This window comes from Equus quagga, chromosome 1 (genome assembly GCF_021613505.1).
Source record: "Equus quagga isolate Etosha38 chromosome 1, UCLA_HA_Equagga_1.0, whole genome shotgun sequence".
NCBI classification, from domain to species: domain Eukaryota; kingdom Metazoa; phylum Chordata; class Mammalia; order Perissodactyla; family Equidae; genus Equus; species Equus quagga.
Window position 1 is genome coordinate 84429672 of NC_060267.1, and position 21620 is coordinate 84451291.

Consider the following 21620-nt stretch of genomic DNA (forward strand, 5'->3'; position numbering starts at 1 on the left):
GTTCCATGAAATATTGTGGAAAACAAAGGTTTCAACAGCTCTTAGAGGGAACGAAAAAGATGTGGTTTCCTGGAGAAGAGGAAGATGGGAAGAGAGAGGCAGATACATGAAAACTGGAAGTCAAGATTTTGGTAAACCTTGAGCCAATTAGTAAATCACAATAAAGTCTCAATGGGACAGTTACATGAAAATAAGTGAATGGATACAACCCAACATCCATGACACATGAGTTGTATCTGCTGACTTACAGGGTTTATTGTATCAGGAACCAGCAGAAATGGGGTCCAGAGGAGCAGAGATGCTCATGAACATGGTCACAGAGGTCCTGACTAGGATTTTCTCCAGCTCATCAGCTTCCGCATGCTTCTATTCATGTCTTTGTTTCTCAGACTATAGATAAAAGGCTTAGCAGGGAGGACAGAACTGTGTATACAATTGTTGTTATGCGGTCCCTCACAGTGAAGCTGGACAAAGGCTTAAATGACGTAGAAGATGCTTCCATGAAACAGGATCACCACAGCAAAGTTGGAACCTCTGTCGGAGAAGGCTTTGCATTTCCCAGAAGCTGAGGAGATCCTGAGAAACGCAATGAGGATTAGGACATAAGAGAAAGCAATGCATAGAAAGGCGGGGTCACCAAAATCCCCTTTCTGTCTTTATTGTGATATCACTGGCAAATCTGGAGGAGGAGGGCAATTTCAGCAGAGGGTTGATGTCACAGAGGAAGTAGTGGATAACGTTAGAGTCACAGAAGGTGAGAAGTTTCAGCAGAAGTGTGTGTAGGAGTGAATGTAGATAAGGAAATGAGCAGGAGAAGACCAATAGCAGGACACAATAGTGGTGGCTCATGGTGGTGACGTTGTAGAAGGGGTCACAGATGGCCATAGAGCAATCAAAGGCCATGAATGCCAGAAGTCAGCTGTCCTTTTTGCCCAAAGCATACATAAAATACATGTGTGTCAGACATCCAGCATAGGAGATGGTCTTCTCTGACAGGAAGTTCACCAGCATCTTGGGGAGAATGGTTGTTGTTAAGCAAATGTCAGTGAAAGACAGAACATTCAGGAAGAAATACATGGGGGTCTGGAGCTGGAGGTCAGAGTAGGACAGCCAGGATGATGAGCAGGTTCCCGGGAGGATGAATTCAGATACTGCTGGTTTGGTTGACTTTTTCCATGATCACAGAGCCAGCAAAAATAGAGAAGATCCTAGCATTTAAAACACATCTCTTTTATAACTGTAATCACAAACAAGCCAACAAGTTTATGCTTCTTCCTACCTTGACTTTCCACCCATAGGATCATGATTAGCTAACAAGTGGGTAAATGTCAGCTTTGTGGTCCTCGATGCTGCCCTCCCTCCCAACTCTAAGACTTCACAAGCTTCTTGTGTTGATAGCATGGACTTGGGAGGAAGAATTTTCTTTCAGGAACAGAGTTGAAACTCCCTGATTCAGTTTACTACTAAATCTTAAAAACAATTGTTTATTAGCACTGCTCTGTGAAAAATACTCTTCTGGGAGTGAGGACACAACTGTGAATAAAGCAAGAAAGGTCTGGCTTTGTAGATCTTACATTCTAATGCAGGATCTATCTATTAATCAACTACCTATCATCTATCAATTATTTATCCATCTCTCATCTATCAATTATCTATCTATCTCTCATCTATCAATTATCTGTCTATCTATCACCAGGTACTTAGCCATCTGCGTATATATCTTACTTATCTGTCATCTATCATCTCTCTATCTATCAATTTGTTATCTATCTTCTATCCATTTTCTATCTGTCTATCATCAGGTAGCTATCTATCCATCAATCTATGTAGCTTACCTATCTATTATCTATTTATCTATCTGTCTATCTATCTATCATTTATCTATGTCATCTATCTATCTATGATCTATCATCAGATAGCTCTACATTTTACAAAGAAAAATAAAGCTACATAAAGAGATATAGATTCACAGGGTTTAGGTGGAGAATTTATTTATTTCAGAAAAGGTGGTTTTACTTTTCTCTGTCTATATGAAAACAAATTTTCAGTTATGTCATGTGAAGCTTTATCTCTGAACTTTCTTGCCAAAAAATGAGCTTGGTAAAAAGATCAACAGGGAAGTCAGAGGAACAATGAACCCAGGCCAACAAAGTTTTGTTGATATGCTTGTTTTGATTTCAGAGAGACTTGTTTAGAAGCTCATGCTCCTTAGTGAACACCAAACTATCAGTATTAGTCCATACAAATCCTTATTTTTAAATTTACTTTGTACTTATTTTTCCTCTAATTCCATAAACCTGTTATGTTCCCACATCTTTGATGCCCAATCATTAAGCAAGTATATGTCCTTCCATGCCATTATCCATTTGTTTGTTTACCTATACACATAGCCATGAAAAAAATACATTATTGCTTTGTTTGTGTGTGTTTTTCTTCTGTTTACGTCAATAATACTGTGGCATAAATATCACTTTTTTTTCCTATACATGCAATTTTTTTAGTTAGCACGCTTGACTTAAAATGTTTCCCTAGATGCCCTCTAAACCTTTGCTATCATGAACAACATTGATTCAAATATCCTCATGCCCACAAAGTGTTTTAAATTCTTCATCCAGACATTGATAATGGACACATTGGAAAGGGATTTTTTATAGCAGTTCAATGAATGACCATTTATTTATTCATTCCTTCTCGCAACAATTACAGGCCTATTTTCCAGCTGGTTAACATCAGGAAGGTTATTAAATATCTTTAAACTTCAGTTTTCTCATCAGTAAATAGGTTATACTAACAATTACCCCATAAGATATTTATGAGGTTTTAATGATACTTAAAGCATTTAGAATGGCTCCATCAAAAGAGTAAATATTTGATACGACTATCTTCTCCTTCCTGTCACCATCATTGCCAATAACTTTTTCCCTGAACAGGTATTTGAACATGTTCTCAAAGGAAACTAATCTGAATATTAAAACGACCTCAGCCCTCACACTCCAATGCTCTAATGGTCAAATTAACCTTATTATGAGTTTACAAAGATTTTTTAGATGGAATATTTGTCTATGTTTTGAATAATGTGAGTGTGAGTCAGTAATTAAGCACTCATCTTACATGGGCACTACTTTGTTTAATCCTCACAACAACCGTACAAAGTATAAGCTATTTTTATTCCTATTGTTTTTTTCCGATGAGGAAACAGATATAGAGACTTAAAGTAATTTGCTAAAGTCATACATCAAGTAAATAGCAGAAACAAGATTCAAATTCAAAACTAATTCTGAATCTCTAGATTTTACCACTATGCATCTTCTCATATTTTTGTAAACCTATAAAAGTATATCTAAAGCAATCATGCATATGATCTATTTTTTCCTCCTATTTGATCATTTTCTATGTTAAGACACACACACACACACACACACACATGCCCCAAGCATTGTTTACCTTAAATATTTTTCATCCCACATTAAGAACAGACAACCAAGGGCATTGGGAAGCCATGGGATATTTGCAGGAAAAACATTTCAGGGAGAGGCAACAGCAGCTGCAAAGCTCTGAAATGTGACAGTGCCAGCTATGTCCCAGGAACAAAAAGGAGACTAGAGTGACTGAAGGGGGTAATCATGTAGAAAAGCAGTAGGAGATAACTTTAGAGCTAACTTGGGGTGTATGTCCTTTAAACTTTGTAATTTGATTTTCACTGTGAATTATTTGTGCAATCTGTAGAAGTTTTTCAGCAGAAGGCTAACATGATTCAGCTTTAAAAATGATCACCCTGGCTTCTATATTGAAAATTGACTGAAGAAGGGGGTTGAGTGGAAGCATGGAGCCTACCTAGGAGCTATCGCAACAGTGCCGTTAAGAAATAGAGTCAGGCTAGGATGGTAGCAGAGGAAGTAGTAAAAATTCGGTGAATACTGTATTCAATTGTAAGTTAGAACCTACAAAAGTTGCTGACAAATTGAGAGGAGTGTGAGAGAAAGATAGGAGTCAAGGATTCCTATATTTTGGTTTGAACAATGTGGAGTTGTCTTTAACCACCATGGTAAAGAAATAGTGTATGTATGTGTAAGCAGCTGAAGGTCACGAGTCTGTAAACAACAGTAAAATAACCCATGTTTACTGAGGACTTGCAAAATGCCAGACAATGTTCTGAGCACATTAGGTGTTTTACTTCATTAAATCAACGACTTTAAGAGAAGGATTTAACTATCACTCATCCTGAGCAATTCCAATGAGAGAAATGCTGAAGTCATGGCTTATCTAAATCAGGAGTGCCAATGAAAAAACACTGGCACATGTCACAGAGAGACACTCTCCACAGATGAATGTTTGAGAGTTCTCAGATATTACGTAATTTTCCCTAATGACCCAGCTGGCCTGCTCTAGGTATACTGTTCAATCTTGACAACTTGGTACTTTCTGGCCAATCAGCTTAGCCAAACTTTCTCCAGTTTCCCTTCTCTCTCTATTGGTATGCATCCTGTTTTCGCTTCTTCAATAATAGTTTACTGTTTGTTATTTCCTGTATATTTTAGTAAATGTCTGAAACAGTAATCGAAAACCTCCCAAAAAACAAAAGTCCAGGACCAGATGGCTTCTCTGGAGAATTCTACCAAACATTCATAGAAGATATAATACCTATCCTTCTCAAAATATTCCAAAAAATTGAAGAGGATGGAATGCTTCCTAACTCATTCTATGAGTCCAACATTACCCTGATATCAAAACCAGACAAGGACAACACAAAGAAGGAAAACTACAAGCCAATATCGTTTATGAACTTAGATGCAAAAATCCGCAACAAAATATTGGCAAACCAAATACAACAATACATTAAAAGGGTCATATACCACGATCAAGTGGAATTTATTCCAGAGATGCAGGGATGGTTCAACATCTGTAAATCTATCAATGTGATACACCACATTTAAAAACTGAGGAATAAGAATTACATGATCATCTCAATAGATGCAGAGAAAGCATTTGACAAGACCTAAAATCCATTTATGATAAATACTCTCAATAAAATGGGTACTGAAGGAAACTACCTCAACATAATAAAGTCCATATATGACAAACCCACAGCCAGCATCATACTCAATGGTGAAAAACTGAAAACCATCCCTCTGAGAACAGGAACAAGACAAGGGTGCCCACTCTCACCACACCTATTCAACATAGCACTGGAGGTTTTGGCCAAAGCAATTAGGCAAGAGAAAGAAATGAAAGGAATCCAAATTGGAAAGAGAGAAGGAAAACTTTTGCTATTTGCAGATGACATGATTCTGTATATAGAAAACCCAAAAGGATCCACCAGAAAACTGTTAGAAATAATCAACAACTACAGAAAAGTGCAGGGTACAAAATCAATTTTAAAAAATCAGTTGCATTACTATACACTATGAACTAGCAGAAAGAGGAAAGAAGAATACAATCCCATTTACAATCACAACAGAAAGAATAAAATACCTAGGAATAAGCTTAACCAAATAGGTGAAAGACCTATACACAAAAATCTATAAGACATTACCGAAAGAAAGTGAGGAAGACATAAGAATTGGAAAGATATACCATGTTCATGGGTCAGAAGAATAAACATAGTTAAAATGTCCATACTACCTAAAGCAATCTACAGATTCAATGCAATCCAAATCAGAATCCCAATGACATTCTCCAAAGAAATAGAGCAAAGAATCCAAAAATTTATATGGCACAACAAAAGACCACAAATAGCCAAAGCAATCCTGAGAAAAAAGAAGAAAGCTGGAGGCATCACAATCTCTGACTTCAAATCATACTATAAAGCTATAGTAATCAAAACATCATGGTACTGGCACAAAAGCAAACAGATCAGTGGATCAGAGTTGAAAGCCCAGAAATAAAACCACACAACTAAGGACAGTTAATCTTTGACAAAAGAGTCAAGAACATACAAAGGAGAAAGGAAAGTCTCTTCAATAAATGGTGTTGGGAAAATTGGACAGCCACATGCAAAAGAACGAAAGTAGACCATTATCTTGCACTATACAGAAAAATTAACTCAAAATCCATTAAAGATTTGAATGTAAGACCTGAAAACATAAAAATCCTAGAAGAAAATATAGGCAATACACTCTTTGACATTGGTCTTAGCAACATCTTTTCAAATAGTATGTCTACTCGAGCAAGGGAAACAAAAGAAAAAGTTAACAAATGGGACTACATCAGACTAAAAACCTTCTGCAAAGTAAAGGAAACCATGGACAAAATGAAAATACAACCCATCAACTGGGAGAAAATATTTGCAAATAATTTTATCACAGAAAGGGTTGATCTCCAAAATATATAAAGAACACGTACAATGTAACAACAACAACAACAACAACAAAAATCCCAATCAAAACATGGGCAGAAGATATGAACAGACATTTTTCCAAGGAAGATATACAGATGGGCTAACAGACATATGAAACGGTGTTCAACATCACTAATTATTAGGGAAATGCAAATCAAAACTACGATGAGATATCACCTTACACCAGTCAGAATGGCTATAATTACCAAGACAAAAAACAAATTTGGAGACTATGTGGAGAAAAGGGAACACTCATACACTGCTGGTGGGAATGCACACTGGTGCAGCCACTATGGAAAACAATATGGAGATTTATCAAATTAAAAGTAGAAATACCATATGGTCTAGCTACCCCACTACAAGCTATTTATCCAAAGAACTTGAAATCGATGATCCAAACAGATTTATCCTATGTTCATTGCAGCATTATTCACAATAGCCAAGATGTGCAAGCAACCCAAATGCCCTTCCACAGATAAATGGATAAAGATGTGATATATATATATGGTGGATTGACTGATCTGCTGAAATTCGAATCACTTTATTTTGTTGTTATTCTGTAGGGACAATTTACATTTTTGTTAGGGAGGAAATAGGTTTATACTAAAATCAGAAGAATTCACTAATCGATTAATTGAGTCATTCATTCAGTCTTGATCCTGTATCAATATCATTGATTCTAGATAAAATTATCTTTTTTGGAAGGTATGTATGTGTATATATATATATATATATATACACATACATATATATATACACAATGGAATACATCTCAGCCATAAAAAATACAAAATTGTCCCATTTGCAACAATGTGGATGGACCTTGAGGGTATTATGTTAAGCAAAATAAGCCAAACAAAGACAAATACTGCATGATTTCACTAATATGTGGAAGATAACAAATATATGATAAAGAGAACAGATTAGTGATTACTAGAGGGGAAGAGTGTTGGGGGTTGGGTGAAAGGGATAAAGGGGCACATATGTACGGTGATGGAGAAAAATTAGTCTACTAGAGGTGAGTGTAATGAAGTGTATTCAGAAATTGATAAATAATAATGTACACCCAAAATTACACATTGTAAACCATTATGATTCCAATAAAACTACTTGAAAAAAATTAGCTACTGTCACTATGTGGTCCCAGATCCCCAAAGAAACTAAGAGAATTTCAAGAATAGAAGAGGACGTGAGACTTATGTTCTGAACAATATTTCCTCATAGAGCTATACAGAAACTGTTTCTTGATTCACTTAAGTACATCCAAGGTGTTTTTTTCCTCCACAATCAGAATAATTGAGTTCAGACAATTGGCACCTACCAGTTACCATAGTAATACATTTGTATCTCCTCAATGTATAGCCTCAGAACCATTCTTATGTAATCAAATGGCCTTCCTCTAATTACAACTTCAAAATATGAATGGATCTTTGGGGATATTCATTCCTTTTCTCCAAGTCTTCAAAATAAACATTTAGTCATTCATATTTGATTAATAACCTTATGTGATAATATAACAGGAGGTCACTAAGACACTAGTTCTGGCCATCGTATGGTGCTGTGTACAGAATACACAAGTCTAACCAAGGTATGGAAGTAGGATTGGCCCCCACCATCACTCTGGTGGCCATCGAGATGAGACTCAAAGATATAAATACTTTGTGCTGACTCTTATGGGTCTTTTCTTAAGACCGTTTTTTAGAGTAGTTTTAGGTTCACAGCAAAATTGAGGAGAAGGTACAGAGATTTCCCACATGCTACCTGGCCCAAACACGCATAGCTGCCCCCAGTGTCAACATTACTCACAAGTGTGGTACATTTGCTAAAATTGATGAACCTACATTGAGAAACCAAACCACAAAGTGCACTGTTGATGTTGCACATTATATGGGTTTAGAAAAATGTATAATGACATGCATTCATCATTATAATATCATACAGAGTATATTATTCATTGCCCTAACATCTCTCTGTGCTGGACCTATTCATCCTTGTCTGCCTGCATGGCACCTCCAGCTGCCACCGATATTTTTACTGTCTCCATAGTTTTGTCTTTTCCAGAATGTCACTGAAATTGAAATCATAGAGTACGTAGTCTCTTTGAATTGGTGCCTTTCAATTAGTAATATGCATTTAAGCTTCCTCCATGTCTTTTCGTGGCCTCACAGCTCATTTCTTTTCAGCACTGAATAATATTCCATTGTCTGGATGTGCCACAGTTTGTGTACCCATTCACCTACCGAAGGACATCTTAATTGCTTAGAAATTTTTGCAATTATGAATAAAGCTACTATAAACATCCATATGCAGGTTTTTGTGTGGACGTACATTTCACTTCCTTTGGACAAACACCAGAGAGGCGCAATTGCTGGATTGTAAAGCAAGAATATGTTTAGTTTCATGACAAACCGACAAATTGCCTTCCAAAGTGGCTGTACTATTTTGCATTCCCACCATCAATGTATGATAATTTCTGTTGCTCCACACCCTTACCAGCATTTGATGTTGTCAATGTTTTAGATTTTAACTGTTCTAAAAGGTATGTAGTGTTATCTCATTGTTGTTTGTGACAAGCGTTCATGTTGGAGGAGGATAAGGGAATTCAACATGGATGGTAAAAGAAGGCAGTGATGATTTCAATTACAGCCATGAAATCATCTGTAGTGGCAAAGATTACAGTTGGTTCCACTAACTCTCCCTTTTAAATTCTGTTAATAAAGTATATGACTGGCTACCATCCTGTGGGCTCAGTGTGGGGAGATGAGTATATAAGGGTAGTGCATGATGGGGACTGTAACTGATGACCAGCCTGAAGAACCTTGTCCCACTTGAGTTTACTGGATGTTGCACTAGACAGTTTTCAGCAAGCTGAAAGCTTCTTACTGGAAGTGCTTGCATTTTTCTTCTCTGCCCACAGGCTTTCTCTGACAGTGAGGGAGTTTGCAGTCATTCAGCCAATGGAGACGTCAGTTAACATGTATTAAGCAAAGGGAGAGTAAAAGTGGATTGACTGATCTGCTGAAATTTGAATCACTTTATTTTGTTGTTATTCTGTAGGGACAATTTACATTTTTGTTAGGGAGGAAATAGGCTTATACTAAGATCAGAAGAATTCACTAATCAATTAATTGAGTCATTCATTCAGTCTTGATCCTGTATCAATATCATTGATTCTAGATAAAATTATCTTTTTTGGAAGGTACAAAGATAATGATGACAAGAGCTGATATTTGTTATGCATCTATTATGTGCTTTAGCATGAATCATCTCATTTAATCTCAATATTAACTTCGTAATGACAATGAAATTATTATCTCCACTTTACAACTGATGAAACAGGGCTGAGAGGATACTTTGTTTAGAGACAACAATTAATGGGTGGCAGATCCCAGAACCAGCTCACTCTGAGTACTGACCCCAAGGACTCAATGTCTCTACTCTACAATCTCTTGGACAAGACACCACTCCATGCCCTGAAGTCTTTCCCAATGGAGAGAAGGACCCTGCAAGATGTGAAGTTAAAGCTAGATTGTGTTTTCAAGGTAGCAAGTATAAATGTTGTGAGCACTTGCAAAAAGCAGACTTTCTATTTCTGGACCACAAAGTGCTGTTGGGAGAGGCTAACCCAGCACATTGTCAACATTGGTGCTGGGGGGTGACTAAGCCACCTCTCCTTCCCATCTGGAACTAGGAGGAGGCAGAGAGGAGCCCAGGGCATCCTTGATATCAGAGGCACCCACTCAGGTGGCTCCTGCAGCTCAGTCCCTCCAGCCTCTGCACAGGCTCCTCCCCAAGGTCTGATAGGAATCGGAGGCAATTAGTCTACTTTGATTCTTTCCTTAACCAGGAGCTTAGGGACTTTTTATGAATCCTCTCTGAGGTTTGTAAAATGGTATCCTACTGCCTGCTGCTCTGTAGGTCAAGTACAGACACAGAAAGCTCCAGAGGTCATGGGCTCACAGAGGCTTTCCTCTGACGGTTTTGTTCCTGGTGTTCTCAACAGAAGCTGAGAAGTTAGGAAACTGGATTAGAAGGTGTCTGAGCTCACCAAAGACTGGCAAAGTCAGAGTGAGCTGGGAATTCTAGGTGGGTGAGGTGTGGCTCTGTGTCTAGAAGTCTGCACATGTATTCCATGTGTGTCTGTGTGGTGTTTGCTCATGTAATGTGGGTATATGTACGTCTTCTTCATGAGTTTTGTCTGTGTGTGTGTGTGTTTCTTTGTGTGATATATAATTGACTCTCAGTCTTATTCTTTTCCTCTCTTAGACCCAGGACCCATAACAGTTGCCCCATTAGGCAAGTGGAGGGCATTTGTGTGTGTGTGATTTGGGGTCTCCTAATCAGTCCCTTTGATTTCAAGTATTTGCCCCACTCTCCTTTTATAACTCCCACTTTTCCTCTATGGACAGACATCACAGTTAAGTGAATGAGACTGTTGAGTCTGAAAAGAGACCGTTCTCCTCAATCTGGAGCAGACGTTTCCTGAATTTACCCATGACCAGCATGTAGAGAGGGCTTGATATCTCTACTCAGTGATGTATGCATGTGATCTTGAGTTTTGTTTCTGAATTACATTCATTGTGTAATTCTACGTATTTAGAGCATGTGTTGTTTATGTGTGTGTTTGTTGATGTTTCATTTGCAGGTAGTGTATATGCACTGAGTCCGGTGAGTGAATGGGGCCCAAGTGATTCACTCTCTGAACACTTTCACCTATTTTGGGTGCAGGTCAATAGGGGATGGAACATTTCATTTTGCAATGAGGGTGTATGTGTGTTGTTTGTTGACTGACTGTGAAGAGACATGTGTGCAATGGTGAGTTTATTGCATGATTTTTGTGTGATGTGTGACCTTGTGGTTTTTTTTGTTTTAATATGTTTTTGCATGCATAAGTCTATATTCAGAGTATGTTTATACATCTGCTTTGTGATTTTTACATGTTGCTGGTTGTTTGATGCTTGTGTTGAGATTATACAAGTGCTTATATGTGGTTATATGGGTTATTTGTGTGTTGTGTATCCCATCTTGTGTATTACTTGTGAGTTTTGTTTTTACGACTCTTTGGGTAACTGAGCCATATTACCACTGTCCTTCTCTTAGGATTCCCATAGGTCACAGGTGGCAAGAAATCACAAATCAGCAATTTGTGTGCACACATGTGTGTGTGTTTCCTAGACATGTTTTAGGTCATTATGGTTGGCCCCTATGAACTCATATGTTTCCTTAACTGTATTTCAACAGTATCCATATTACTGCATCGAGCAGGCAGGTTCAAGTGAGTTTCCACCACTGGGCAGGTGTCATACACTAATGGATGAGAGCTCAGTGTCTGCAGTACATCTGACTGGGGCCCAACTCTCAATCTGGCCCTTATATGTTTTTGTGACCTTGGGAAGTGACTTCAGCTCTCTGAGGTTCAGATTCATCGCTGGTAAAGGAGGGTACACATTCCTACTTCATGTTGCTATTTTGAGGATTAAATGAGACAATGCGTACAAATCATTCAGCACCATTCCTGGCACAAAATTGGTGCTCAGTTAAAAGGAGGTATTTTTATTATCTTCCCCCAAATCCAATATCTATGTCATGGCGGTTCCTTATTTCACCATTGTCTGGCGCAGGACAAGTAGAAGACAGAGGAAACAGGCCCATCTAAAGCTCCCTCTCACACTTCAAGGTCATGCATAACCACCTTTCCATTGTTCATGGCCCTGCTGCCTCTTTCACAAGGTCCTGCCTGAATCAAGGATTCCAGTTGGTTCCAGCCCTCTTGTTTTCTTCTGGTTTCTTGTTGAGGATTAACACAGCGTATGTCAGTGAGCAGCCAGGCCGCCCCAAAAGGGTCAGTCACTCTCCTTGTTGGAGGCCGTGAATGGAGACAACCAGTGCCCCTGAACAATTTCGTGGTCTCTGAGGACTTGATGTCCTGCTCCTATATTTGATTGAGAATGTCAGTCTTGACTCCCTCTTGAGGGGGTATGTGGTTGGTAATCCTTACCTCTAGCCTAAGTTACAAGTAAATATTGAATCTGGAACCCACCATCAAAGAGCTGAATCATCATAGGAAAGTCATTTATCTCTTTAGCTTCAAATTTTACATATATCAGTTGAGGACATGATATTTGCCTAGTGTACCAGTCTGTGAATACATAATTATTGATTTAAGAAAAATTCAAGCATGTGAAAGTCCTTTGTAAATTGTAAGATGTATAAATGCGAGTGGTAAATTTTTCTTAGAAGGAAGCTAAGGGCATTTTGGACAAAGGTTGTCTGGATATTCTAACTAATGAGGGTATAATTTCTATGTTGACTGGTTAAGAGACGGATCCTGGTTAGACAGAAATAAGTTGTGACTGCACCTGTCCCACTTGTGTGTACCTTTGCACATTTCAATAATGTACACTTTTGTTGTCTCATAGTTAAAATGATAATAAAAACACCCATTTATTAGGGCTATGGTGTGGATTTAATTTGAAAGTGCACATAAAACATTTGGAATAGTGCCTGGCACTATTATTAATGTTGATTTGGAAACCTGGATTGGACACTTTTGGTAACAGGCAATTTGAAATGACTCAAAACAGGTATGATCCAGGCAATTTCACTGAAAGTTTGTGACAAAACTCTAGTAATTCTGTTCTAACTCAGGGAGTTTCATATTCCTTTTAAGAGGAAATGGATGATTCCTCCTTCCTGGTGCCCATTTCACATACAATCTTAGTAAATTAGTAAAGTTTGAACCTGGCTAAGATATAAAGATGTAAACTCCTGAACATAAAGACTTCATGTTTCTTTCTCTTTTTTTTTTTTTTGAGGAAGATTAACCCTGAGCTAACTGCTGCCAATTCCGCTCTTTTTGCTGAGGAAGACTGGCCCTGAGCTAACATCCATGCCCATCTTCCTCTACTTTATACGTGGGATGCCTACCACAGCATGGCTTTTGCCAAGCGGTGCCACGTACACACCCGGGATCCAAACCAGCAAACTCAGGGCCACTGAGAAGCAGAACATCCAAACTTAACTGCTGCGCCACCAGGCTGGGCCCTGTAAGCCCAGATTTTTACCTTTGTCCTCTTTTTCTCTACTCAAGGGTCTTGTGATAATATCTCTTGCCCTATCCTTTGGTTCTTCTTTTCCCTAAAAGTTTTCTCATCCTTCATCCTGTCTATAGTCTCAGAAAACTCTGTAGATCCTAGACACAACAGTGAGGTGCTTCCAAAACCTTGGGGCAACTTCTACCTCAGTCACATCAGGGTGATGAGGTCCCTTTTCTTATATCCACTGCTTCTTCATCTACTCTGTCTGCCAACAGGTAAGAGCTGGCTTGAACATGTTGGGGAGAGTTTTCTAAAGGCAGGACCTGCCAGCCACAAACTGTTTGTCAGTTTGTCTTCCTACTGCTAGTCTGGTTACTGAGAAGACATTGTAAATATCCTGAATTTTGGAGGAAGGGAAGAAGAGCTCAGATTCTTCTTGACATCCTTTGTGATGGGATAAATAGGAATCAAGGTTCAGAGTTGAGAATAATAAATACAAAAATTCTGTAACTATGTATGGTGACGAACATTAACTAGACATGTGGTGATCATTTCACAATATATACAAATATTGAATCATGTTGTATACTTGAAACTAATATAATGTTGTATGTCAATTATACCTCAACTTAAAAAAATAATAAATACAGATAGCAATTCACCAGAAGAAAAAGTCAGATTGCTAAACTGAGGTTTAAAACAAGTTTAGGGGGGGAAAGGGAGAAACAGAAAGAGAGAGAGATAATAGGATTCCAGATGAGGAACCCAAGAGATCAACAAAGGATTGCAAAGTCAAGCCAAGGCCAGATCTGAGGGAGAGGTTGGAGTATCATAGTAATGTTCATCAGCTGGAACACAGAAGACCAGAAAGAAGAGGGTCTATACTAAGTATTTAAGATGATCTAGGACACATGGTGCTCTGACCTCACTATACCGAGGTCTTCAGGAATTTTGAAGTATTTTTTATTTGTATTTTGAAACCCGAACCGAGACTCAGAAACAAGAAACTGATGGCTCTCAGGCTAATACCAGGAGGAGGCTGAACAGGGCTCCACTTTGGGCATCTGCAGATAGGCAGTCATGGGACAGAGTTCCCTGGAGCCTTGTTAGTGTTACAGCTAACACTCATAACTGCCCATTTTCACCTCTGTATCTCATAACAGACCAAATTAGTACAGTGATGGCTTCATTAAAACACATTTGGAAGCTTTGCTTCTTTTTCTATGTCATAAAGAATTTCATACTTCTGGTTAAAGGTGTTATATTAAAGCCATGCATCTAGTTTCACTATCTCCTAAAACCCTACTAAAATTAAAGTGATTTTTAAAAAGGCATAAACCCATAAGGACAGAGAAGAGTGGAAAGGAAGGTAACAAAAAAAACCAACGGTAACAAAATTTCAAAAGTGGAAAACCACATGGATGAAGGGGTGATGATCAAGATCAAGTCTTAACATCACCCTTGACTTGACTAAACTTCAGATGGTTGCTTCCTGACTATGGACCTCTGACCTCCATTTTCTTAGAGATTTACTTTAAAAAACTCATTTCCGCTCCTTTGAAATGTAAATCTTCTCCCAGTCTCTTTCTAGTTTTTCAACCTAGGAATGATTTTCTCAAGGACCTGAGAGCTATATCTTTGAAATATAATCATCAAGAAAGCACACCCATCTCCCAGTCTCTGTGGCAGGATAGGAGCCTAACTTCAATGGATGCCAATTAGCAAATACAGATGGCCTAATCACATTGACCAATCTTCTCCAGTACTTTTCCTTTAACTCACCTCAGCTCTTAAAAGTTCTCCTGCCTTTTGTTTCAGTGGGGTTGAGTTCAATCTCTCCCCCTATTGCAATGGTTGTGAATAAAATCTTCCTTGCCTATTTAACTATGTGTGGTACAATTTTCCTTTGACAATGATAACTGAATTAACAGACATGGAAAAGCTGAATCCTAAACTGGCAGTATATAAAATAAAAGAAATCAATCTTGTCAACACCAAAGAATCCTCAAAAGACTCAGAAACTGGAAACCTTTGGAACCTCTTGATCTGGGAGTGAAAGGGAAGTAAACTATTTCAGCAGAAGTTAGATCCCAAAATTCTTTTCACTCTAGACTACTGGAATACTGTCCTTCTCGTATCCCAGCAGAAATTGGGAGGTTTCCTTTCTAAAAAATGTTGAGACTGGGAGTTTCCACATACTCAGTTTAGTAAGTCATACAAGAAACAAGATAATTACATGACTATATATGCACATCAAATGCTGAACGCTGAAACCCACAGACCTTTATCCAGATTTTGCTGCCAGACTTCTATCTTTAATACAGAATATTATAAGAATTTTCTTTGGAGTCTGACTAGCCAAACAGGAAAAAAACTAAAGATACTGGCATTGGGGATACCTTCCTCAAAAAATGTTTCACAGCCAGATCGTCCTACAGTGAAATTCAATGTTGACAGCTCCATCTATAAGCACAGAGCTTCCAGCCCATTTACAAAAATTTTACTGGGAGCCAGACCTGATTGTCTAGTGGTTATAGTTCAGCACGCTCCTTTTCAGCAGCCCGGGTTTGGTTCCTGGGCACAGAACCACACCACTCCTCTGTCAGTAGCCATGCTGTGGCAGCAGCTCACATAGAAGAACTAGAAAGACTTACAACTAGAATATACAACTATGTACTGGGGCTTTGGGGAGGGAAAATAAAAGGAAGATTTGTAATAGATGTTAGCTCAGGGTGAATCTTTCCCAGAAAAAAAAAGTTATTGGGTTATGGCGTGTATCAGTAAGACACATGAATCTGAAGTGCACAGCTCAATGAATTTGTCGTATGTATACACCAATATAACCACCACATATATCGAGATGTATAACCTTTCCATCAAGCCAGAAGGTTCTTTCTTATCTCCTCTGAGGCACTATCCTCTTAGAGGTAACCATTCTTGTGATTCATATCACCTCAAGGTTAGTTTTACCTATTTTTAAAGTTTTACATAAAAGGAATCATACAGTAGAACTCTTGTTTCCGGTTTCTTTAGAGCATATTCAATCACGTTGCTTCATATAGCAGAAATTTGTTACTTTTATTTCTGTACAACATCTCATTATACAAATAACCCATACTTTATTCATTTTTTTGTTGATGAACATATGGGTTGCTTCCAATTTTTGGCTATTATGAGTAAAGCTGATAGGAACATCCCCAAACATGCCTTTTCATGGCCATATGTACTTATTACTCTCAGGTGTACCCCTAGAAGTGATATTTCTGGGTAGTAGGGTAAGAGATATTTAGCTTTAGAATATGTATACAGTCTATTTTCAAAAATGTTTGTACAAATTTACACTACCACCCAAAGCAATTGAGAATTCCAGTTGCTAAAAATTCCCAACAAAACTAGTAGTGTCAGTCTTTTTTCCCAATATTTTACTACAAACATTTTCAAACATATAGCAAAGTTGAAATAATTCTACAGTGAATATCCTATACCAGCCACCTACATTTAATCTTTAACATTTTATTATACTTGCTTTAGCACTCATCCATATATCCATAACTCTATCCACTTCTAACTTTATTTTAAAATCAACCTATTGAATTAGAACTTACATGAAATTAAATTCATCCATTTTATGTGCACATTTCAAAGAGTTTCAACAAATTTATATACCTATGTAAACAACACCACAATCAAGATATAAAATATTTTCATCACCCCAAATAGTTCCCTTGGTTCTACATCCTGACCAATCCTCTCTCCCACTCTCATTCTCATGCATCCAGCAACCTGAATTCTGTCTCATAGATTCCTTTGTCTTTTCCAGAATTTTGAATAAATAGAATCTTACAGTATTTACTGTCGTGTCTAGCTTCTTTTGCTCAGCACAAAGTTTTTTACATTCATTGACGTTACAGTATATATCAATAATTTATGTTTTCATTATTGAATAGTATTCTATTGTATTAATACACCACAATTTGTTTATGCCTCCTACCGTTGATGCACACTTTGGCTGTAACTAGTATTTGGCCACTATGCATAAAGCAGCTATGGACATCCATGTACACATCTTTGGGTGGACATATGTTTTAAATGATAACTGTATGTTTAACTTTATAAGAAACTTCCAAACAGTTTTCTGAAGTGGTTGTAGCACTTTGCATTCCCACCAGTACTATATGAGAGTTCTAGTTTTTCATATTCTCACTAGCACTTTATATTGCCAGTCATTTTTATTCTAGTATTTGGGGAGGAATGCAATAATATTACATTTTAGTTTTAATTTTCACTTCCCTGATGATGAATGATATTGAACATCTGGAACCTTGACCTTGAAACTCAGCCATCATGTTGTGAGAAAGCCTAGACTACGTGGAGTGACAATGAATAGCTGTTCCAGATGACAGTCCCAGCTAAGGACCTAGCCAACTGTCAGCATTAACCACCAGATACGTGACTGAACAAGCCTACAGATGGTCCAGCCCCCAGCCTCCACACCACCAAGATGACATTGCATAGAGCAGAGATGAGTTATCCAAACCAAGCCCTGCCAAAACTGAAGATGAGTAAAATAAATGAAATTATTGTTTAAAGCCACTAAATTTTGGGGTGGTTTGTTAAACAGTGATAGAAAACTGGAACTGATTTGGGTTATTATCTTTGCAATTTTACTTTTGTCAACTTTTTTTTTAAAGGTGTGCTTTTTATTGTTGTTGTTTTTTGGGGTTGTTTTGATGAGGAAGATGGGCCCTGAGCTAACATCTGTTGCCAATCTTCCTCTTTTTTTATTTCTTCCTCTCCAAAGCCCCAGTACATAGGTGTATATCCTAGTTGTAAGTCACTCTAGTTCTACGTGGGATGCCACCACAGCATGGCTTGATGAGCACTGTGTAGGTCCTCACCCACTGTCCAATCCGGTGAACCCTAGGCTGCCGAAGTGGAGCGTGTGAGCTTAGCCACTGGGCCACGGGGCTAGCTCTCCTTTTTATCAACTTTTGCTAGCTGCATAAAATGAATTTGGAACTGCTCCCTTTTTTATCTACTTCCTGTAGCATTGGTGTAAGATTAATTTCAATTTTTCTTAAAATGATTAAAATAATTAAATGGTGAAACCATCTAAGCCTGGATTTTTATTTGTGGGTAGGTGTTGATATTAATTTAACTTCATTAATAAATATAAGGTTATTATTTCCCTCTGAGGTATTATTGAGAAAGACTGGGATGATGAAAATGTCCCATATTTTTTTCTGTATAGTGGCTACATGGATATATACATATATAAACATTCATTAATTTTTACAGGTTTTATTTGTGGTGCTCACGCTCCTCAGTTTTTTTAAAAATGTAGAAACATTATGAAGCTATTATGAGCAACTTTAAGCTAATGAATTTCACACTTTAAGCAAAATGGACAAATCCTTTTACAAAAATATATTAAAGCTGACAAAGGAAAAGAAAATCTGAGTACCTTGATATCTACTAAAGAAACAGAATCCTTTATCAAATTTTCCCAAAATAGGAATATCAAGTCCCAGATGGTTTCACTGATGAATTCTTCCAAACATTTAAGGAAGAAATAACCACAGTCTTACATAAACTCTTCACCAGAATAGTAAAAGAGGAAACAGTTTGTAACTCTTTTTATGAGGCAAGCATAGCCATAATACCAAAATCTGAGAGATACAAGAGAAGAAAGGAAAATCAAAGACCAATCTCTCAAGTTTCAAAATTCTAAACAAAATATTAGAAAATTGAATCTAGGGAAACACAAAAAGCATCCTACACTGAGCCAAAGGGTCTATTTCATGATGAAAGTTTAGTTTAACATTTGAAAATCAGTCAATGAAATTCATTACATTAATATAAAAAGGAGAATAATCATTTCAAAATTTCAATAGATGCAACAAAAGCATTTGATAAACTTCAACACCCATTCACGGGAAAATCTATAGAAAACTAGGAATTGAAGGTAACATTCTCAATCTGATAAAAAAAATTTCTACAGAAATCATCATATTCAATGGAGAAATACTGAATGCTTTTTCCCTGGAATCAGAGTCAGGGACACATTTAACAGTACTATTTCTATTGAGCATTTACTGGTGGTCCCAAATAGTATAGTAAGGCCAGGGAAAGAAAGAAAAATACATAAGTATTGGAAATGAAAAACTGAAACTGTTGAGGTCGGCCCTGTGGCCCAGTGGTTAAGTTTGTGTGTTCCACTTTGGCGGCCCAGGGTTTCACCAGTTCAGATCTTGGACATGGACATGGCACCGCTCATCAGGCCATGCTGAGGTGGCATCCCACATAGCACAACCAGAAGTACCTACAATTAGAATATATAACTATGTACTGGGGGACTTTGGGGAGAAGAAGAAGGAAAAAAAAAAGAATAAGATTGGCAACAGATGTTAGCTCAGGTGCCAATCTTTAAAAGTAATTGATTAATTAAAACTGTCATTATTATCAGACAACCTGATTGTATACCTAAAGGTTGCCCCAAACCTACAACTTATTGAATTAATAAAAGAATATAGCAAGGTCACTGGATACAAAGTCAATATAAAAAAAACAATTGTATTTCTGCATACCAGCCATGAACAAATAAAAAACAAAAATTTTAAACACACTATTTACATTAGAATAAAAAAGCATAGATGCCTAGGAATAAATTTATGGAAAAATGCAAGACCTCTTTCTAAAATTTATAAAATGTTGTTGAAACATTATTGAAATGAATTAAAGAAGGCATAAATAAAGAGAGATACCATATTCACGGGTTGAACAATTCAGCATTGTAAGGATGTAAATTCTTCCCAATTAGTCTATCTATTAATGAAACCACATTCAAAGTCCCAGCATGTTTGGGAGTGTGTGTGTTTGTGTGTGTGTGAAAATTGACAAGATACTTCTAAAATTCATATACTACCACAAGGCAACCTGAAAGGCAAAAAAAAATGTAGGGGACTTAAAAACCTCCAATAAGACTTGTTATAAAACTGTAGTAATCAAAACAGTGTGGTATTGGGCAAGGACAACAAATTGACCAATGGAACAGAATACAGCCTAGAAATAGATTCACAGAAAAATGATCACCTAAATTATTATAAAGTTGATATTTCATCATAGCAGGGAAAACATGATCTTTCCAGCAAATCAAGTCGGTTAATCGGATATCCAAATGGAAAAACAATGTAATTTGACTTTAACCTTGTGCTGTATATAAAAATCAATTCCAAATATATTCATATATAAACAAAAGATAAAATAATAAAAATTTCAGATGAATACATAGGAGAATATCTTCATAATCAAGAAGGATGCAAATATCTCTTAAATAGGACACAAACAGCATAACCTCAAATAAAAATAAATTGGACTATATTAAAATTAAGAACTTCTATTTATCAAAAGACATCAATAAGAAAATGAGAAGTCAACCCTCAGAGAAGGAGGGGATATTTGCCATGTGCACATGTCACAAAGTACCTGATCACAATATATATAAGACCTTTTTCAAACAAAGAAAGAGGAAGGAAACCCAATAGACTTGAAAAGATATATCACAGACCATAATGTCATACACTTTAATAATTATATGAAATGTTTTCAACCTCATTAGTCATCAGGACATTTTAAATTTAACCTACAATATGTTACTACTACAAACCTACCAGATGAGCCAAAATGAACAAAAGAGACTTATCAAGTAGTAGTGGGATAAGGACAACAAGAATTCTCATATCCACTGTTGCCTCCCTATGGCAATCACTGAAAAACTAAAGCTGAAACATGCAAAAACAAGGACTCCAAAACTCTACTACTAGGCATATAGTCAACCCAAATGTGTACATATATTCCCCAAGAGGCATGTATAAGAATGTTTATATCACCACTACAGAGCTTCCTCAACTTATGAAGGGGTTACATCCTGATAAACCCATCGTAAGTTGAAAATATCTTAAGTGGAAAATACATTTAATACTCCTAACATACTGAACATTATAGCTTGGCCTAGCTTACCTTAAACGTGCTCAGAACACTTTTAGCCTACAGCGGGCAAAATCATCTAACGCAAAGCCTATTTTATAATAAAGTATTAAATATCTCATGTAATTTACCGAATACTATACTGAAAGTGAAAAGCAGAATGGTTGAATGGGTACAGACTGGCTGCAAGTGAATCCTTTGTTTACCCTCATGATCACGTGGCTGACTGGAAGCTGTGGTTCACCGCCGCTGTCCAGCAT

The 21620-nt window shown here is 37.2% G+C and overlaps 1 pseudogene; it reads right to left on the minus strand.

Moving 5' to 3' along the window:
* Positions 1-329: 329 nt before the first annotated feature.
* Positions 330-21620, minus strand: LOC124248029 (olfactory receptor 1L8-like; annotated as a pseudogene).